Consider the following 19,178-nt stretch of genomic DNA (forward strand, 5'->3'; position numbering starts at 1 on the left):
GAGCAGGGACTGTCTTTTGCCGTTCTTTGTATTCCCAGCTCTTAGCATAGGGCCTGGCGCTTAATAAGTGCTTGTTAACTGACTAACTGATAGATTTAGTCACAACAAGGAGGTACTGGGTAAGAATTGCTTAACCCAGCCAATTGCACTCTTGCCCATCAGATACCAAACATAGCACCAAGGTCTTTCTATGAAAAGCACCCGAATGGACTCAAAAGTAACAGATGTCCCCATTTGCATACTATTTCTCACTTTGTTGTTCATTTATGGCCAACATGGCTCTGTTAAGAACACTATTCAGGTCTCCAGCCCACTCCCCACCTACCCCCCAAGCAAACAAGACCCCAGCACTGGTCTGTATGTGCTTCCACCCCCGCCAAGGCAGTTGGGGCTCTCGCCCCTTAGGACATCTCTCCTCCCCTCCTCCGTGCATGCCCCACCTGCCATTTCCCCTGGTTCCACCCAGAGCTGGCAGGAAGGGAGCCAAACATTTGAGGTTAAAAGGTGAACCCTTTGTAAACAGTGGCTGAAAATCAAGAGATAGGAAGACCCCCACCCCTAACTAGGGTAATATGTAAAGGCACCATATGCTTAGCTGAGGAGCATATCACCTCAATGGGTCCCTTCCAGATCTAAATTGGAAATCCTATGAACCGTAAGAGCAGCACCCACATCTCAGGTCTAGACTGAAAAATCTGCCTTCTTGGAGTTACATAACAGAAAATATCAAGTGTTCCTCTATCTTTGTCTCTGCTGTGCCTGGGTCAGTCAATCAACAAGCATTTATTCAGCACCTGTTATGAGCCAGGTGCTCAGCACTGGGTCTATGGAAACACAAAAGGAACAGCCCCTGCCCTCAAGGAGTTTGCATTCTGCAGGAGAAGATAACATAAAGCCCTGGACCTGGAATCAGGAAGACCTGAGTTGAAATCCAGCCTCAGACACTTACTAGCTAGGTGATGGTGGGCAAGTCACTTAACCCTGTTTGCCACAGTTTCCTCATCTGTAAAATGAGCAAGAAAAGCAAATGGCAAACCACTCCAGTATCTTTTCCAAGAAAACCCCAAATGGGGTCATGAAGAGTCAGTAATAATTGACTGTATGACTACACACACAGTCAGTATGTGAACAACAGCAATCCACTTGAAATGACTAGAAGTAAAGGGCAGACAACAAGGGCGAGGTCTAAAAAGGAGACATTCTCACATCTCATTGTCTCGGTTACGTGTTCCTCCTACAGTCATTTCAAGGAGATTGGAAAGATTCAACTGATCTGAGCACTCTGATCAACTTCCCTATCCCTCCCACCCCCCACTATTTAGATAAGGTCCTTTGGGAGTCAGGATCATAGGATCAGGAAGGGGCTGCAGAAACAACCTAATCCAATCCCTTCATTTGACCTATGAGGAACCTGAGGATATGGAGGTTAAGTGACTTACCCAAGGTCATACAGGAGACAGGCAGAGAAGCTAAGTGGTTCCAATAGAGTGAAAATAACCCTGGAGTTGGAGTCAGAAGACTCAGGTTCAACTCCCATTACTAACCCTGTGACATTAGGCAAGACCCTTCAAGTGTCTGAGCCTCCTTTTCTTCAACTTCCAAAGGAGCATAATCTTTGTACCATCCACCTCATAGAAGTAGGAGGACCAAATGAAATAAAGGCTGTATATATTTATGTTGTCTGTATTTTGATATATTACTGTTTTCCCCAGTAGAAGTTAAGCAACTTGAGCATAAGGATTGCTTCATTCTTTATATTTGTAGTCCCAATGTCCAGCACATAGTAGACACTTTAATAAATACCACTGATTGATTGAAAGTGCCATATATAAATGTGAGCAGTTATTCTTATTATCCTCATACCTTCCTCTATCATTGACGTTATCTTTACCTCTCTGGCATGCTTCTCTCTCAAAACCTCTCTGCCTGTTCATTTTGGTCCTCCTGGTTTTTCTCAAGTCTTCTCTTAGCCTCTGACCTGACTTCATGCTGCTCCCCAATCCCCCTCCTAGCAGAATGGGGAACTCCTTCAGGGCAGCAACTATTTCATTTGCTTCTTCATATTCCCCAATTCTTAGAACAGTATCTGGCACATAGTAGGGCATTTAATAAATCCATAGACTCATAGAATCACTGAGTAGGGAGAGATCTAAAAGGTCATCTAATACAGCTCTAATTTATATAGCACTTTAAGGTTTACAAAACAATTTCCTCACAACCCTTGGGAGGTAGCAGTCAGTCAACAAGCATTTATTAAGTTTTTATTATAAACTCAGAGGTCAGTCAACAAACATTCATTAAGCTTTTTATATGTGCCAGCACTATATTAAGTACTAGGGATACAAAGAAAGGCGAAAAGCACATAGTTGAACAAAGATTTTTATCCCCATTTTGCAGATGAGAGAGTGAGGCAATTCAAACAAGCAGTAGGCAACAGAACCTGCATACACTGCCATGGTGCCATGTGGACTCAGACACTGCCCAGAAGTTAGCCACCTGGCCAGAAAATGCAGCTAGACAAGCCCTACTAATCTGCTGCTTCATGTGTGCTCATTAATTAAGTAAAATTAGTTTTATTATTTAAAAAAACAACCTCAGTGGAGTCATATTCCAATGTCAGCACACTAGAAGCCTAGAGACTAGAGGGTCCTTTCTTCCTCTTTTGTTCTCTCTCAACCTGACATATTTTTACATCCATATCTAACCACTGGTGTTGCTGTCAGAGTAAAAAATGGTTCTAAACACATGTTCTGAAAATGGTCTGCCTGATTGACTCTTCAGAGGAAAAATCATAGGATTGTTGGCCTTGGGAGGTCCAGGCTGGGCCACAGCCAAAGTGCCCTCCCTCCTCTCCCCAACCTGCTCTTTCTTTTAGTCAAATTAGCTTTTTGGTGTTTTGATTGAAACACTGAAGAGGTTACCTAGTAACTACTAGGCTAGGCATTTCAATTTTTATAAAGGAAAAGAACAAAACCACATGTGTGGGTTAGACGCACCTTTTGCTTCATTGGGATCTTTCATACTCTCACAGAACCGCAGAATTTAGAGCTAGGAGAAGAGATCTGAGCAATCATCTGGTCCTACCCCCACATTTTACAGATGAGGTAACTAAGAAAAAATGACTTGCCCAAGGTCATGTGGTTAGTAAGAGGCAAAGCTGGGACACTTACCTAGGTCTTCCTGCTTCCAGTCTGGAGTTCTTTTTGACTGGGAAAAAAAAAAAAAAACAACCCCACAACATTTGTACTCATGGTATAAGAATGCTAGATAGATGGATGGATAGATAGGTAGATAGGTATGTAGATAGATAGATAGATAGATGGATAGATGGGTGGATGGATAGATAAGTAGGTAGGTAGATAGACAGACAGACAGACAGACAGACAGACAGACAGACAGACAGACAGACAGACAGACAGACAGACAGATAGATAGATAGATAGATAGATAGATAGATAGATAGATAAAAAAGAAAGAAAAAGAGAGAGAGAGACATACCAAACCTCAGAATGTCAGATTTGGAAAGCAGTTCAAAAACCATCTAGCCCAACCCATACCTGAGAGTCTCCTCTATAACATTGCCAAAAAGTGAACATCTAACTTGAAGACCTCTAGAGAGGAGGACATTCACTCTCTCTCCTAAGGCACTTCATTCTGCCTTGGACAAGGTCTAATTGTTAAGAAGATCATTGAAATCTCACCTCCTAGAAGAAACCATTCCTATTCTCTCTCTCTCTCTTTTTTTTTTTTGGAGGGCAATTGGTGTTAAGTGACGTGCCCAAAGTCACATAGCTAGTAAGCGTGTTAAGTGTCTGAGGTCAGATTTGAACTCAGGTCCTCCTGACTTCATGGCTGGTACTGTACTCTATTCACTGCGCCACCTAGCCACCCCTCCTATTCTCTCTTAATGCCTTCCTTCTGTTGATTATCTCCAATTCATCTGATATGTAGCAGTTTTCTCTGTACATAGTTGTTTGTATGTAGTCTTCTTCATTAGATAGTGAGTTCCTTGAGGATAGGAAATGCATTTCATTTTACCTTTATTTGTATCCTGGCACATAGTAAGCATGTGATAAATGTTTGTTGACTTGACTAATCTGTAACTTCTACCAACTGATCCTAATCTTTAGTAATACTAGCATTAGGGACATCCAGAAACTCACAAGAGACAAAATCAAAGAAATCAATCAAACATCGCTTCTAATGTCTATACACTATTGCACAAAGCACAGAAAATAGGCAAGGTGAACTAGAGATCCTTACACCAGGATGCAGATTTGGCCTCATAGGTTTACTGAGAGTCGGTGGAATGAGACTAAAATATGAATCTGGAAGGATATACCTTATTCAAAAAGAAAAGGTTAAGATGTGAGGAAATTTAGGAGCGACAGCAGGGAAGCACAGGAGAGGGCATTTGGGTAAAGTCTAAAAGAAGCATAAAATAGGAACAATATTGTTAGCAGAATATACTACAGACAGGAGTGTGTTGGACTTAGCTCTAATGGCAAGCCGATGGTTACATTTTCAGTGTGAGCATTTATACCTCAAAAATCAAAATCACTACAAATCAGGGCTTGATTTATTGCTTCGTTAATTTTCTGAACTTAAGAAAGTATAATGCAAATGAAACTTCAAATTGTGTGGAGATAGAGATATAGAGAGGCAGATACAAACATAGACATAGATACAGATTCCCCTACCATGGGAACCCAGTTGTTAAACATTTATGGGCATACCCCTGTTTTGCTAGTAAACAGTACTAGAGCTCAGAAGAATGCAGTTGAAAGCTCTCAGTGAATGAAGTCATCACCAGCCCAGATGCCTGAAAACTGAATATTACTACTACTCATAGTATTAATAATAAGTTTATATAGTGCTTTAAGGTTTTCTGAGCCCCCCCTCTCCCAAAGCCCGGGACTATAGAGCACTTGGGCAGAAAAGAAAAATTGATGGGAATTCTGGAAATGGATCACAAAACTAACATGGACACATGCCACAGTGAAGGGGGGGTGGGAGGGGGATGTCTGTTAGAGTGCCCTTTCTTTGTCCAAAGTAGAGAAAGTAATTTAAATAACTTGCCTTCATGATTATTTCACCCTTTAAAAGGACCAAGGACCAATGAGGGGAACTTCTTTCTGCACCTGATTCTCATGACCCTGGAGGAATTGGTTGGTGGGGTAGGACTGATCAGAACCTTGGAATATGTGGCCATTCTACCATAGAATTTCTGTCAGATAAGGAAAGAAAAGCCAGGCATAGTCAGATGTGCACCCTGGATTTGGGGAGAGCAAATTTTGAATAGTTCAGCAAAAGCTTAAGTAAAATTTTCTGCAGGGGAATTCAACCTTTGAAGAAATAGGAATCTCTGGAGATGTGAACTCTGAAGACAAAGAGAAATAATTCCAGTGAGGAAGAAAAGGGACCACTATCTAAAGTAACTATTTCAAATGTACAAGGAATAGATTAAGTTCTTTAAATGATGTAAACCCCCCTGCCCCCCCCCACCCCATTAGAATGCAAACTTCTTAGGAGCAGCTAGGTGGCACAGTAAATAGAGCACCGGCCCTGGAATCAGGAGGACCTGAGTTCAAATCCAGCCTCAGCTACTTAACACTTACTAGCTGTGTGACCTTGGGCAAGTCACTTAACTCCAATTACCCCTCCAAAAACAAACAAAAAAAAGAATGCAAACTCCCTGACATCAGAAATTATTGTTATATCCTCAGTATCTTGCATATATCAAGTGCTTAACAAACTTGGTTAGACAGAATTGGAGGAAGAAAAAAAGATGGAAGCAGAGCAAGCCATCAGAGGATGAAGGTGAACGTGTAGGATCGTCCTGGGGGAATAGTGTCAGGAGCACTGCAGTTCAAAATGTGCTGAGACTGGTAAGGAAAAGTAAAGCTGTATAAAACAGGGAAAGAAGAGGCTGAAAGAAAGCTGCTGCAGGTGGATAGAACAATGTAACAAACAACAGTGTGGAGGCAGGACTGCTCAGCTCAAAATTTGTGTTTGTTTTCTCAACCAAGGAGAAGGATCTTTGGACAGAATAAAAATAGTTAATGAGGAAATGTAAACATCAGATAAAGAGAGAGATCCTGAGATAGGATATCATCCTCAATGACTTAAAGTCACTGGACCCAGAGAAGGGGATAAAGGAAGTGAATAAGAATATATATAGCACCTACTATGTGCCAAGCATAGTACTAAGCACCTTTTTTGCAAATATTATCTCATTTGATCCCCAAATGAACTTTTTCCTAAGGTAGAGTGAAAGAATTAGCAGGTGTGATTTTTGAGCCACCATCAGAAACTTTTTTTAGAGATCATGGCAAACATGAAATGTATCCCAGGACTAGAGAGGGGCAAATGTCTGGATTTTCCACAAAGGGAAGAAAATGGAATCTGCAAATTATAGCCTAGTGAGCTTGACTTTTTTTCTGCCATCTGGTCCAACCCACACCTGAACAAGAATGCCCTCAACAATCTACCTGACATGGGGCAGTTAGGTAGTGCAAGAGATAAAATGCCGACCCTGGAGTTCGGAGGACCTGAGTTCAAATTCAGCCTAAGACACTTACTAGCTGTGTGACCCTGGGCAACTCACTTAACCTCAATTGCCTCAAAAAAAAAAAATTTACCTGACAGTGGTCTTCCCACCTTTGCTCAAAGACATCTAGTGAGAGGGAATCCACTCTTTCCTGGGGCAATCCCTTCAGCTTTTGGACAGCTCCAATTGTTAGAAAGCTTTTCCTGGCATCAGGCCTAAATTCACCTTGCAACTTGCACACATTACTCCTGGTTCTTCTCTCCAGGGCCAAACAGAAAAAGCCTGATTCCTCCTCCACATGCCAGTCCTTTGTGAAGACAGCTATCAGGTCCCCACCACTGAGTCATTAATAACTACCCTTTGGGTTCTATCATTCAACTAGTTCTGACTCTCTCTAATTGTATTATCACCTAGCCCACATCTCTGAAATTTTTTCCCTTCAGGAATAGTGTGAGACACTTTCTCTGGTGCAGAGATTCTTAACCCTTTTTGGGTCAAGACTGATGAAACCCTTTGGCAAACTGATGAAGCCTATGGATTCCTTCTTCAGAATAATGGTTTTTGTTGTTCAGTCGTTTCAGTTGTGTCTGATTGTTTGTCCCCATTTGGGATTTTCTTGGCAAAGATACTGCAGTGGTTTGCCATTTTCTTATCCAGCTCATTTTACAGATAAGGAAACTGAGGCAAACAGGGTAAAGTGACTTTCCGAGGGTCACCCAGCTAGGAAATGTCTAAGGCTGGATTTGAACTCAGGAAGATGAGTCTTCCTGACTCCAGGCCCAGACCTCTATCCACTGTGCCACCTAGCTGTTTATAAGTGCATAAAATAAAATTTAAAAGATTACAAAGGAAATCAATATATTAAAATACAGTTATCTAAATATGTAAAGTCAAGTTTACAGACGTCAGGTTAGGAAGTCCTGCTCTAATGCCCTGCTAAAATCTAGGTGAACCATATCAACCCATTCCACTTTTGATTATTCCCATGTTCTACCAGTCTAACAACCCAGTTAAAAAAGGAAATAAAATGAATCTTGCAAGACCTATTTTTGATGAAGCCTACTATCTTTTAGCTCTCACTGGTTTCTTTTCTAGATGTTCCCTAAGCATTGCCTTAATAACATGCCCTAGAATTTTGTCAGGAATCAAATCAAAGTTCACTAGCCTAGAGTTCACACACTTGACTCTCTTCTCTTCCTGAAATTCCTGGCTGTAGTTACCATTCTCCAGGAAGTCACATTTCTCCCATTCGCCATGATCTTTCAAAGCCAACTGGCATTGGGTCACCATACAAGTGGTTGCCCCCTTTCACTCGAGGACATCCTATGAGAGGGACCCTATTCCTCCCCTTGGGAGGCAGGCCTTTCCACTTTGGGACAGTCCCAGTTGCAAGAAAGCTATTCTTGACATCAAGTTTAGACAAATTTCAGTTCTTTCAACTCTTTAAACAATAAGTATGGGGTGACTAGGTGGCTCAGTGAGTAGAGCACCAGCCCAGGAGCCAGGAGGACCTGAGTTCAAATATGACCTCAGACACTTAACACTCACTAGCCTTGTGACCTTGGGCAAGTCACTTAACCCCAATTGCCCTGCCTTTCCCCCTCAAAAAACAACAAACAAAAAAAAACCAACAAGTAAGGCCACTAAATCTTCCTAGTTTCTACCTGCCTTTTTATACCATTAGGCAACTAGTGGCACAATGAATAGCTCACTGACTCTAAGTCAGAAAGCACTGAGTTCAAACCTTCCCTCAAATACTAGTTGTACAACACTGAGCAAGCCACTTAAGCTCTCTGTGCCTCAGTTTCCTCATCTGTAAAATGGTGATAATAATAGCACCTGTCTTCCAGGTTTACCATTAGGATGTCTGTAAAGTGCTTTGTAAACCTTTAAGCATTATATAAATGTTAATTATTATTATTATTAACCTTACTATTATTATTATTCTCTGCTCTCACACCTGAGTTGCTAAGGGGCAAAGGCATTCCCTAACTGTACAGAAGGTAATGCAACATACCCACTACTCTTCCAGTGACTGTTTCTCAAGCCCAGGAGATACAGGACACCAAATGGGAACTCATGGGCTCACAGATTTAGAGCAAAAAGAGACCTTGGAGTTCATATAGTCCCATACCCTTATTTTACAGGTGAAGAAACTGAGTACCAGAAATGATAGGTGATTTCCACAAGTTCACATAGTTAGTAGCAACACAGTCAAGATCTCTCTCTCAATTAATGTATCACGATTATAAGTTGGTAGGTTAACCTGGAAGAAACGCTTTTGTTATGGTTGTCATCCAGTCATTTTAGTCATGTCAGACTTTTTGTGACTCCATTTGGAATTTTCTTGGCAGAGATACTGGAGGGGTTTGACATTTCCTTCTCCAGTTCATTTTCCAGATGAGGAAACTGAGGCAAACAGGCTTAAGTGACTTGCCCAGGGACAAACAATTAGAAAATATCTGAGGTCAGATTTGAACTCCCAAAGATGACTCTTCCTGACTCCAGACCCAGTGCTCTGTGCACTACATCGCCTCGTTGCTTCCAAAGAAACTGGAGAGATTCTCTTATCCTCATTTTGTAGATGAGAAAACTGAGGGCCTACAGGGAGGAAGTGACCTGTTCGAGGTCATTCAGTGAATAAGAAACCTGAGATTTAAACACCAATCTCCCAATGCCAAGGACTGGTTCTTTCAACTATATCCCATTGCCCCCCTCCATTGTGGTACATGCTTGGGAGTTGGGCCAGAATGGCCAAATGGAAAGAATGTTGGATTTGAAGTTAAATAGCTTGAGTCTGAATCTCAGCCCTATTAACTTTGTGACCTTTAGGTAAGTCACAACCCTCTCTAGGTCTCAGTCTCCTTATCTATAAAACAAAGAGGTTGGATTATAAGGTCCCTTCCAGTTCTGTGTTTATCATCCTATGATCCTTAGGCATTATGTAATTCAATCCCCTCATTTTTTAAAAGAAGAACAGTGACTTGATCCAATGTTCGAGGTAAGTAAAAGAGTCTGAATTCAAATTCTGGTCTTCTGTCTCAAAAAATAAAAAATCAAGTTCTCCTCCCACTGTACCACAATGGCAATGCCTTCCTACTCATTAGGAAATACCATGAAGATCAGTATGTTCTCATTAAAGCTCAAATTATAGGACTTCAGTGTTAGAAAAGAGCTTTAAAAAAATTCTAACCCAGCAACCTTTATTTTGCAGATAAAAAGACTAAGGCCCAGAGAGTGTAAGTGAACTTGCCCACAAGAAATGGAAGAAACCTTGCAGGATTATCACATCAACCCCTCCTCTCCAGGTTAGCACAAAATTGTCTTCCCTGCTTCCTCCTCCCTTAATAACAATAATTGCTTATACTTATATAGCACTTTAAAGCTTGCAAAGTGTTTTGCAGATTTTATCTCATTTGAACCTCACAACAACCTTATGAAGTGCTGTTATCATTCCCACTTTACAGATGAGGAAAGTAAGGCTGAGAGAAGTAAAATGGCTTGCCCACGGTCACATAGCTAGTAAGCATCTGAGGTTGGATTTGAACTCAGGACTTCCTGATCATTCTTTCCATTATGCTAATTGGCCGCTTCTCTGAATACCATTAGCAGAGCTGAACAAAGCCTCTGAGGTTCCCAGACAGCCTTGAAAAAGAGGAAAATGGGAGAGGAGAAGAGGAAAGGAAGAGAGAAGGGGAAAGAAAGGAAGTCAGAAGGGAAGCAAGTAGGAAGGGAAATGGAAAAGAGAAAAGATAGAATGATATATAATGAAGGCTGGAAGAGAGAAGGCTGCTAATATTTGCCTCAGTCAGGCTCTAATGGCCAGCTTATGCTAGAGTTTGGTTCCAGCTATCCTGACCCTGCTGCGTACTTTAAGGAGCACAAGGAGGGGGCCAATAGGGCAGCATCTGACAAATCCACTCCAGTCTGATGGATTTACTCCTGGCTTCACCTCTGCCTCGCTCTACTATTTAATCAAAAATTAATTCCAGGCACAGGAATCCCGAGGGAGTGATCTGGGTGAAATTCTAAGGCTGGAATGTATCCCAAAAATCCATTTGGTCTGTTCCCACTGCCTCCACATAGGACTGAATCCCAGCCATCTCCCAAAACTTACCTCTTCATAAATATGACCAGAGAAATAGAAGGAAAAACTTCCCTACAATGAGAGAGAAGAATCCAAAAGAGAAATGGGCTGCCACTGAGGAGTGAGTTCTCCATCCCTAGAGCTGTTCAAGCAAAGGCTGGCTGACCATTCATTGTGGATATCATAGGGGATTCACTGTATGGGGAGGGGGTTGAACTAAGTGCCTTCTGAAGTCCTTCCTACAATTCTCTAATCCTATGAAATAGGCCTACCTTAGTAATGACTGTTGGGAGTTTGATTTTGTTTTTCTTCCACTTGCTGAATCTCACTGTAATGCTGGGAACTCCTCCTGTGTGCCAGCCAAACATTTCCCTCTACTGTGTTTCATCTCATCACACCTTGATTTTTCTTATAACCATTTTGAAAAATAGCTTTTGCCTCTTCTTTCCTCTTCCCCCTCCCCCTCTCTGGGAGCTCAGCCTGGCCACAGGGAGTGGGTGAGCCTGGGTGGGGTGAGGAGGAGGAGGAACAAAGCATAAGAAAAATACATCAGTTTCAGTTGGGGTTTTCCCCAAAAGAGAAAAGTGACTACAATGTTCCTTCCCACAGCCTCCCTCTCTATAACAACATGGTCCCCTTGTTATTTTAAAGAGGAAAGGGTAACTTGCTTTCTTCTTTCTCTGTGTGTGTCTCTCTGAGAGAGGATAGGATGGAGAGAGGGAGAGGGAGAAAAGAAAAGAGACAAAGGGGGGAAAGGAAAGAGGGAGAGAGAGAGAGAGAGAGAGAGAGAGAGAGAGAGAGGGAGGGAGGGAGGGAGGGAGAGAGGGGGAGAGAGAAACAGCTAAGAATGAACAAGTTAATCCACCTGCCACTGGGGCTGAGTAAGGCAGCATTTCATCAATATACATCCACCCACTCACAATTTCTCTCCCTCTTTCACACGGGCACACATGCACACATATATTATCCTCTCCCAAAGTGTACTTTACAAATAATTCCAACAAATCCCCAGCAATCCTGTCTTTATTTTACATGGATCCTCATCTGGGACGTGGGGCCTCAACAGAGGCTGCTCAGTTTTTTTAAAAGCACCCTTTTTTCCCCATGGTCCCACAAATCAGCCTTTCTAATGGATATAGTAAGAATAATATGGGAGTCCTAAAAATTATTTCTATCTAATTACATGCAGGAGATAAATGTGCCAGCAATTACAAACCCCATGCCTGAGCATGTGGGTAATATTGTCTATGGGGAACCCAGCCGGGAAGTCCAGGCACATTAGAGTCTTTCCCCCTAGGACAGCTATAAATAGACTGATGACATGCCAAGTAGAAGGGTATATACAAAGTTAGCCATACCCTTTGTGGGTTACAAGCATTTGACTCAAAGCCTGTCCCCAAAGGTTATAAATAAAGCAGCCACCACCCTTTGAGGGAGAAAAGCTTCCTTATCTATCTGACTAAGCAGAGCCACTCTCTCCCCAATTCGGGACTTTTGACACTCTTTGGAATCCAGACAGAAGAAGCTCATAACCTTGCCCCTGAAGGGTGACCTTTGGTGTCGTGTCTCTATTCTATTCATCTGAACAGGGGCCTCCCATTCCAGGATCTCTTTATCAAAGCTTGTCTTTGCACAGAGGAAAGACCTGTGCGGAGATGTCTGTCAGTTTAGCGGCTGTCTCAGAATACTAGAAATGTTAGACTCTTGAATGCTCTGAAATTCTCCCCAGAAGATCAGGGTGGCCCTATAAACACACACATGCACCTACACAACGCACATCAAAATATGCCACAGGATGAGGTGGGAATCAGGACAACCTTGTCCACTTATCAGAAACCTCAGGCAGCCTTTAATTCCCAGTGTAGTTTGCCAAGAGGCAAATGACAAGACTATAGGTTACTCTATCCTCTATTTGAATAATCAGATGAGGGAAGAAGGTGATGGGACATGGAGGATGACTCAGTCCTGAAGCAGGTTGGAAGACCACCTTTCAGGCTGTGGGCCTGGAGTCAGGAAGACCTGAGTTCAAATCCAGATTCAGATACTTACTAGCTATGTGACCCTGGGCGAGTCACCAAACTTCTGTTTGCCACAGTTTCTTCAACTTTAAAATGGGGGTAATAAGGGCACCTACCTGGCAGGATTGTTGTGAGGACCAAATGAGACAATATTTGTAAAAAGCTCTTAGCATAGTCTCTGGCACATAGTAGACACTCTATAAATACTTCCTTCCATTGCCCTTTCCTCCTTCTCTTTAAAAATATCCATTGGTCTAAGCTGAGAGAAGTCCTGCTTGAAGGCTGGAGAGTAGATTAGACCACTTAAGGACTGGTTCATCTACACCTAAGACCCAACATGTCATCAACTCTACTGCTAGACAGTTGGTACGTGAAGAAAGCAATAGTACTCAAGGCTCATCACTGGCCTCCTCTGGGATTATTAATGAAAAGTGATTTTCCATGATCAGCTTTCCTGTATTTAAAGAAGAGTAATTAGTAGCCAGAAAGCCTCCTTGCCCAAGGCAGGCTCCATAGCTCCAGGTAAGGATTGGGGCCAGATGGCAAACAGACAGGACACCTAGAATTTCAGCAAGTCCACAGAGTGCCCTCTGCTCAAAGACTCTAATGTTACCATGGCATACTTGGAAAGGAAAGAAGGCAGTAGGCAGGGGGTACCTCTGGGTATATGGAAAGGGCAACTATGAGATTTTAGAGCAAAGGTTCTTAACTGGGGTCCAAGAACTTGTTTGATTTTGTTTTTTAATATATATTGATTGTTGTTCAATATAATTTATTTCCTTTGCAATCCTGTATTTGATTTTGTACATTTAAAAGCAGTATCTTGAGAAGAGGGTCCATTAGGCTTCACTAGAATGCCACTGGGATCCATGACACACAAAAAGGTAAGAGCTCCTGATCTGGGAGTCATGAGGAGGAGTAAAAGTCAAGGAGAGATGATTCTTTTAAGGAGCTATGCCAGAACCAGAACAAACCCCTGGGGCAGGATTTCCTGACTTCCTCCAAGATGGAGCCTCAAACTCCTCATCCTCCCAGACTAGCTGATGATTGCATCAGCTGGACAGAGGCACCAGTTCCCAGGTGGAGCCCTGGGAGAGGTAAATTCCACATGGAGAGAACCGGGGGGTGGGAAGGTCTTCCCAAGCCTGGGTAGGGCCCAGAGAAAAACAATCTCCTCCCTCAATCCAGGGAGGGGAGGAAGACTAAGGACTTTGCCTCCATCAGGGTCCTTCGATCACTGCTTGGAGTAGGCCTGATATCTAAGGAAGCTTCCAAAGCAACCCAGAATGGGAATGCACACTCCTAAGAATTTTCAAAATGCTTTTGAGGAATCCCCAATGCAGTCAGCTAACTCTGACTGGTGCTATCTATATGAAGCCCCATTTTAAGCAGGATTTTTCCAATGGGCACTCCAAGAGGCACTTCTACCTCTAATTGCTTAAAAAAAAAACTCTCCAAATGTGAATATGATTGTTCTCTTTGGGCTTCTATCAAAACACAGATAATAACAATAGACACATGAACAAAACTTTAAAACTGACAAAGCCTTTCTATTCACGGCAGCCCCGTCACAACCAGTTGAGGCGCTATTGAGTAAAGCACCCACCCTGGAGTCAGGAAGACCGGAGTTCGGTTCTGGTCTCAGACACTTAACACCCACACACAAAAAAAAATCTAGCCCTGTAACCTTGAGTAAGTTACTTAACCCCAATTGCCCTCCAAAGGGAAAAAAAAAAAAAGACTTGATCAGCTAGTGACTATATATAGAAAGCAGGATTTGAATCCAGTGTTTCCTGACTCTCACTCCACCAATTGGAGAAATAACAGAGTGTCACACAAAGTATATCTGGCATCAGGGAAGCCAGTTTCAAATCCTAGCTGTATGACTTTGGGCAAATCAAAATTATTGTGGGCCTCAGTCTCTTCACCTGTAAAATGAGGGGGTTAGACTGGATGGCCTCTGGGATCCCTTACCGGCTCAAAAATTCACAACCTCTGCTCCAGTACACTCTACTGTACCATGATGCCTCACACACATAAATATTCCCTAAAGCCTTTTTAAAAAGGCTCCATCTCTCCTGTTAAGAGCAGGGATGTTTCCATTCACATCTCCAGAATAGAAGTCACTGTAGCCAACAAATGTGCGTGCACATGCGCGCACACGCGCACACACACACACACACACACACACACACACACACACACAAACCCTCCTTGTAGAAAAAATGCTTGTCTCTGTCTATACTTTCTTCCAGGTGTCTATATTATGAAATCCCCACATTTCCTTATCAGTAGGTCACTCTGGGCACCACCCAACCTTAACCTTCACTGTGGCTTTACCTAGTGGGGCAGACTGGGAAATGGGAACTGAGAAGTGATACGATGGATATTGCACGTAACTTGGAAGTCTGGAAGGCCCAAGTTCAAATCCAGTCTCAGACACTTACTAGCTATGTGACCTTGGGCAAGTCACTTAACCTCTGATGGCCTCAGTTTCCTCAATGGTAAAATGAGAATGATAAGTACCCACCTCACAGGGTTATTGTAAGAATGAAATTAATAAGGGCGGCTAGGTGTCACAGTGAATAAAACGCCAAACAGCCCTGTAGTTAGGAGACCTGAGATCAAATCTGGCCTCAAACATTAAAGACAAAAACTAGCAGTGTGACCTTGGGCAAGTCACTTAGCCCCAGTTGCCCTACCTTCCCCCCTCTAAAACACCAAAAAAAAAAGAATCAAATGAATAATCATTAATGGTAATAACAGTAGCTAACATCCATATAGCGCCTACTATGTACCAGGCACTGTGCTAAGCACTTTACAATTATTATCTCATTTGGTCCTCATAACAACCCTGGGAAGTAGGTGCTATTATTGTCACTATTTCACAGATGAGGAAACTGAAGCAAACAGAGGGTGACTTATCCAGAATCATACAACCAGTGTCTGAGACAGCACTTGAACTCAGGTCTTTCTTACTGCAGGCCGGGCACTTTATTCACTGTGCCACCTAGCTGATATTTCCAAAAAGGGCTTACCACAGTGCCTGGTATACAGTAGATGCTATATACATGCTTATTCTCTTCCCCCTCCCCATAGTCTATTCTGTACTTATTTTAGACCCCACTTATACTAATATATGTTTCATGTTCATTTTTTGTTGGCTTTTTTTTTTTTTGAGGGGAAAGGTAGGGCAATTGAAGTTAAGTGACTTGCCCAAGGTCACATGGCTAGTTTTTTTGTGTCAAGTGTCTGAGACCAAATTTGAACTCAAGTCCTCCTGACTTCAGGGCCAGTGTTCTATTCACTGTGCCACCTAGCTGCCCCTTCCTTGTTCATTTCAATATTTTTAAGGCATGTAACATCCCAACATCAAAAGGCTAAGTCCCATTCTGGGGACTCATTCCCATCCAACTATCTCTTAGTAGTCAGGAAGGCAGGAGAGCAGCAGATACATGATCTGTTTCACTTCCACATTGGGAGAAAAAGTAACACAGTTGTAAAGATTTTTAAAAAAACTGCCAGGAGTAATTAATTTTGTGACCACTTGAGCACATGCTTCAGGAAATATTTCACTCCTTAAATACCTTCTTCCTCTATCGCCTGGGACACTGAGCTACCTTACCACGGGCCTTTCTGTGGAAGAATTCCCACTTCCAGACAGGGCTGTAACCACTCAAGGCAGGATATCTTAGAAGCTCATTAGTAAAGGAGTTTTCCTACCAGCACCCCCATCCCACCTTCAATTCTTCAATTACCCATCTGTGTATATCCACTCCCTCACGCCCAGGAAGTTCTTCTTTCAATCCAACCCAAACCCTTCTGGCTATGATCTAACCCTGGTGCTTCCTCCATTCTCCTGAGTAGAGATGGGAAAACAGTTGGCCACCCTCCTCCTTGTTCCAATTCTTCATATATAAAGATTGACATCTAGTCTATGCCACCACGCTTCTCCTCCTAAGGATATACCCTCTCAATACCATCAGCCAGTTTTCTCCAACCTGTTATGGCCCCCAACTAAAAGCAAAGCCAGAGGAGTTTAATTTTTTTAAGGGAGATTCTAATCGCTGCCTCCCACAATTAAATAGAAAAAAAAATTCAAATGGTGATCACCATCCATCAGCACCAAGATGGAAAGAAAGCAGTCACCTTGCTTTCACGCTGGTAACAGAAAGCCAAAGGAAAGCAAAGAATGTCAGGGCTCTGTTTGATATGAGTCTCTTGAGCTTCTGAATGCATGAATCCCCTTATGTTAGAAAGTACAAGCCACCTCAAATGCCCACACCCCCCTGAGATCCTCACCTGGCGACACAGAGACCTACAATGGCTTGGACCGCTCCCCCTCCCCTAAATCCTCCCCATTCATGCTACTCCAGCAGCCGCAGCAGCATTTATTCCACAGAAAGTGAAAATGGCAGTTCGCTGTGGTAAGAATGAGACTGAAGCTCTATCCACACTTGACTCTAAAACGAGAACAGTGGATGTTTCCCGAGCCCTGGAGCCTGGCTGCCTGACAGGTGTGGCTAGGGATGACATTTCCCTTTTGATCTGGCATCCCCCAAATTTGTGGGGATTGTCCTGATTCCTCCAATTTGGAACTCCTGGATTCCCTGAACTGGACCCTTGCCTGGGCTATACCAGGAGCTCTTCCCAAACGTTAATGCTCGGCACTAACTAGAGCTGAGGGGTGGGGTCCAGTGTGATCTGTAAAGCAGAGCTCTAAGCAGCCGTTCCAGAGAACGTATTCGGCAGCAGCTTGGACCAGGGGACTGGGAGCAGCCTCCATAACGCGGGGAAAGGGAGACGGGACGGGGGAGGGGGAGAGGAGATGAGTGGGCTGCGTGAGCTGTGATTTACAGGGGAAATCCGGGCACCACTCGTGGTTCTCGGAATGGGGAGGGTTCCTGAGTGACTGGGGCTAAGACACTCTCGTTGGGAAACTGCCCTGGGGAGGACGTGAGCTCCCGACAACTTGCCCCCACCCCCTTCCCAGCCGCAAGATCTCCCAGTTCTGATGACTCCGACCGTCAGACAGGTCTGCCCTGCCCTCGGGATAGGCTCGGGCGAGGGCACTTGGCCCCTTACGGTGGGAAAAAAGACGGGGATTGGGGGAAATCCGAGCAGCATCTCCCGGGTTTGGGTGGCTAGATTTCAACCAGGAATGTGACAGCCTCACAGCAGCTGTGTCCTGACTAAAAGGAGCTCTATTTAAAATCTTTCAACAGCTGAACAGCATCGAGGAACCCCTCCCATCAACTCCCCAGCACCGCCAACCTCTCTCCCGGCAACCCCCCAACCCCCCACCCGCATACACCCCCCCAATAAATTTTTAAAATAAAAAATAAACCCAGAAACCCAAGCCAAAGAACGGACACACACACACACACACACACACACACACACACTTCAAAAATCCAATCAGGTCCTTAGCCTTCCAGAGCGAAGGAGGGTAACTTGGGAGCCATAGACGGGATCAGGCAGAAGCCCACCTTCCTCCCTCCCCTTGTCGCTAGGAGGAGGAAACTCCCACCTCCCGGAGTCCCCTCGGCAAGAGAGAACCCCCCTCCTACCTGCTTGGATTTGTGCTACAGGGGAATGACCGAACCAACCAGGCAAATGATACTCAAGAGGCTGGTCCTTTGCCGAAGCCATCCTTGTTTCCTTGCTCCTGCGGGCAGACATCTCTTTTTTTTTTTTCCTCCCTGGGAGCACGGAGACGGGTTGAGGGGCGAAGATGGGCAGAGTTGGGGAGTGGGAGGTGATGGACCAGGCTCCCGCTAACACTGGCTTGTCTTTGCTGTCTGCATGCATGCTTAAGAGATGTCAGGAGCCTCAGAGACAGAAAAGGCAAAGACAATGTGTGTGATGCAAAGTGAGGCCGGGCTGCTTTTCTTCGGTAACTAACACCTGTAGCCATTTTTGTTGGGGGAATGTTTACAAGGCACTAAACTGGAGGATTCTGAGCCCCCTTTCCGTGAGAGAGGGAGACACTGTTTCATTCTCCTGTGTGTTTGCCCCCATACACCAGGGAAGCTACAGCCACCATACTTTACTATTTGCCACAAGTCTCAGAGGAGGACAAGATTAGAAACTTGGGAGGCAGGGGAAGGAGAGGATGAGGACAGAAGGGGGCTGGAGAGATTTTAGTAAACTGACCTCACACAAACATTTCTATATTTTTTCACCTTGGGAAAATGGAGAGAAAGCGATGGGGTGGAGGTTGGTGGGGTAGGATGGGAATAGCAGGGACAGGCAAACATCACATCAAGGCAGAGTGTATGTAATTAATTGGTGTGTTAAGCGGCAGGTTTATGCTTTAGTACAAATGAGCCAGGAGGAAAAAAAATGATTTCTCAGAAGGGATTCTTTAATCCTACCTAATACTGCATCTGAAAAACAGAGAAAGTGTCGGGGAGGGGGCGGGGAGTTCTCCTAAGGAAAATGAATTCTCCCTTGATTTAGAAAGAAAGCCATGGGAAGTTAACAGAGTGTTCAGACATACAACTAAAAAAAAATACCTCTC

At 43.6% G+C, this 19,178-nt stretch overlaps 1 protein-coding gene across 2 annotated transcripts in view; it reads right to left on the minus strand.

Moving 5' to 3' along the window:
• Nucleotides 1-19,178, minus strand: part of KCNN3 (potassium calcium-activated channel subfamily N member 3) — a 306,058-nt gene that overhangs the window by 285,572 nt on the left and 1,308 nt on the right. The window contains exon 1 of one of the 2 annotated variants that reach the window (XM_069078250.1): nt 18,226-18,325. The exons of the other annotated variant lie outside the window; for it this stretch is intronic. The gene's annotated coding sequence lies outside the window, so the exon portion shown is untranslated. Of the gene's footprint in view, nt 1-18,225; nt 18,326-19,178 lie in introns of those variants that run through there. 2 annotated transcript variants of the gene reach the window in all.

Source organism: Petaurus breviceps, unplaced genomic scaffold, assembly GCF_028583685.1.
Source record: "Petaurus breviceps papuanus isolate PSGF00001 unplaced genomic scaffold, PetGlider_PUasm1.0 91023, whole genome shotgun sequence".
NCBI lineage: Eukaryota > Metazoa > Chordata > Mammalia > Diprotodontia > Petauridae > Petaurus > Petaurus breviceps.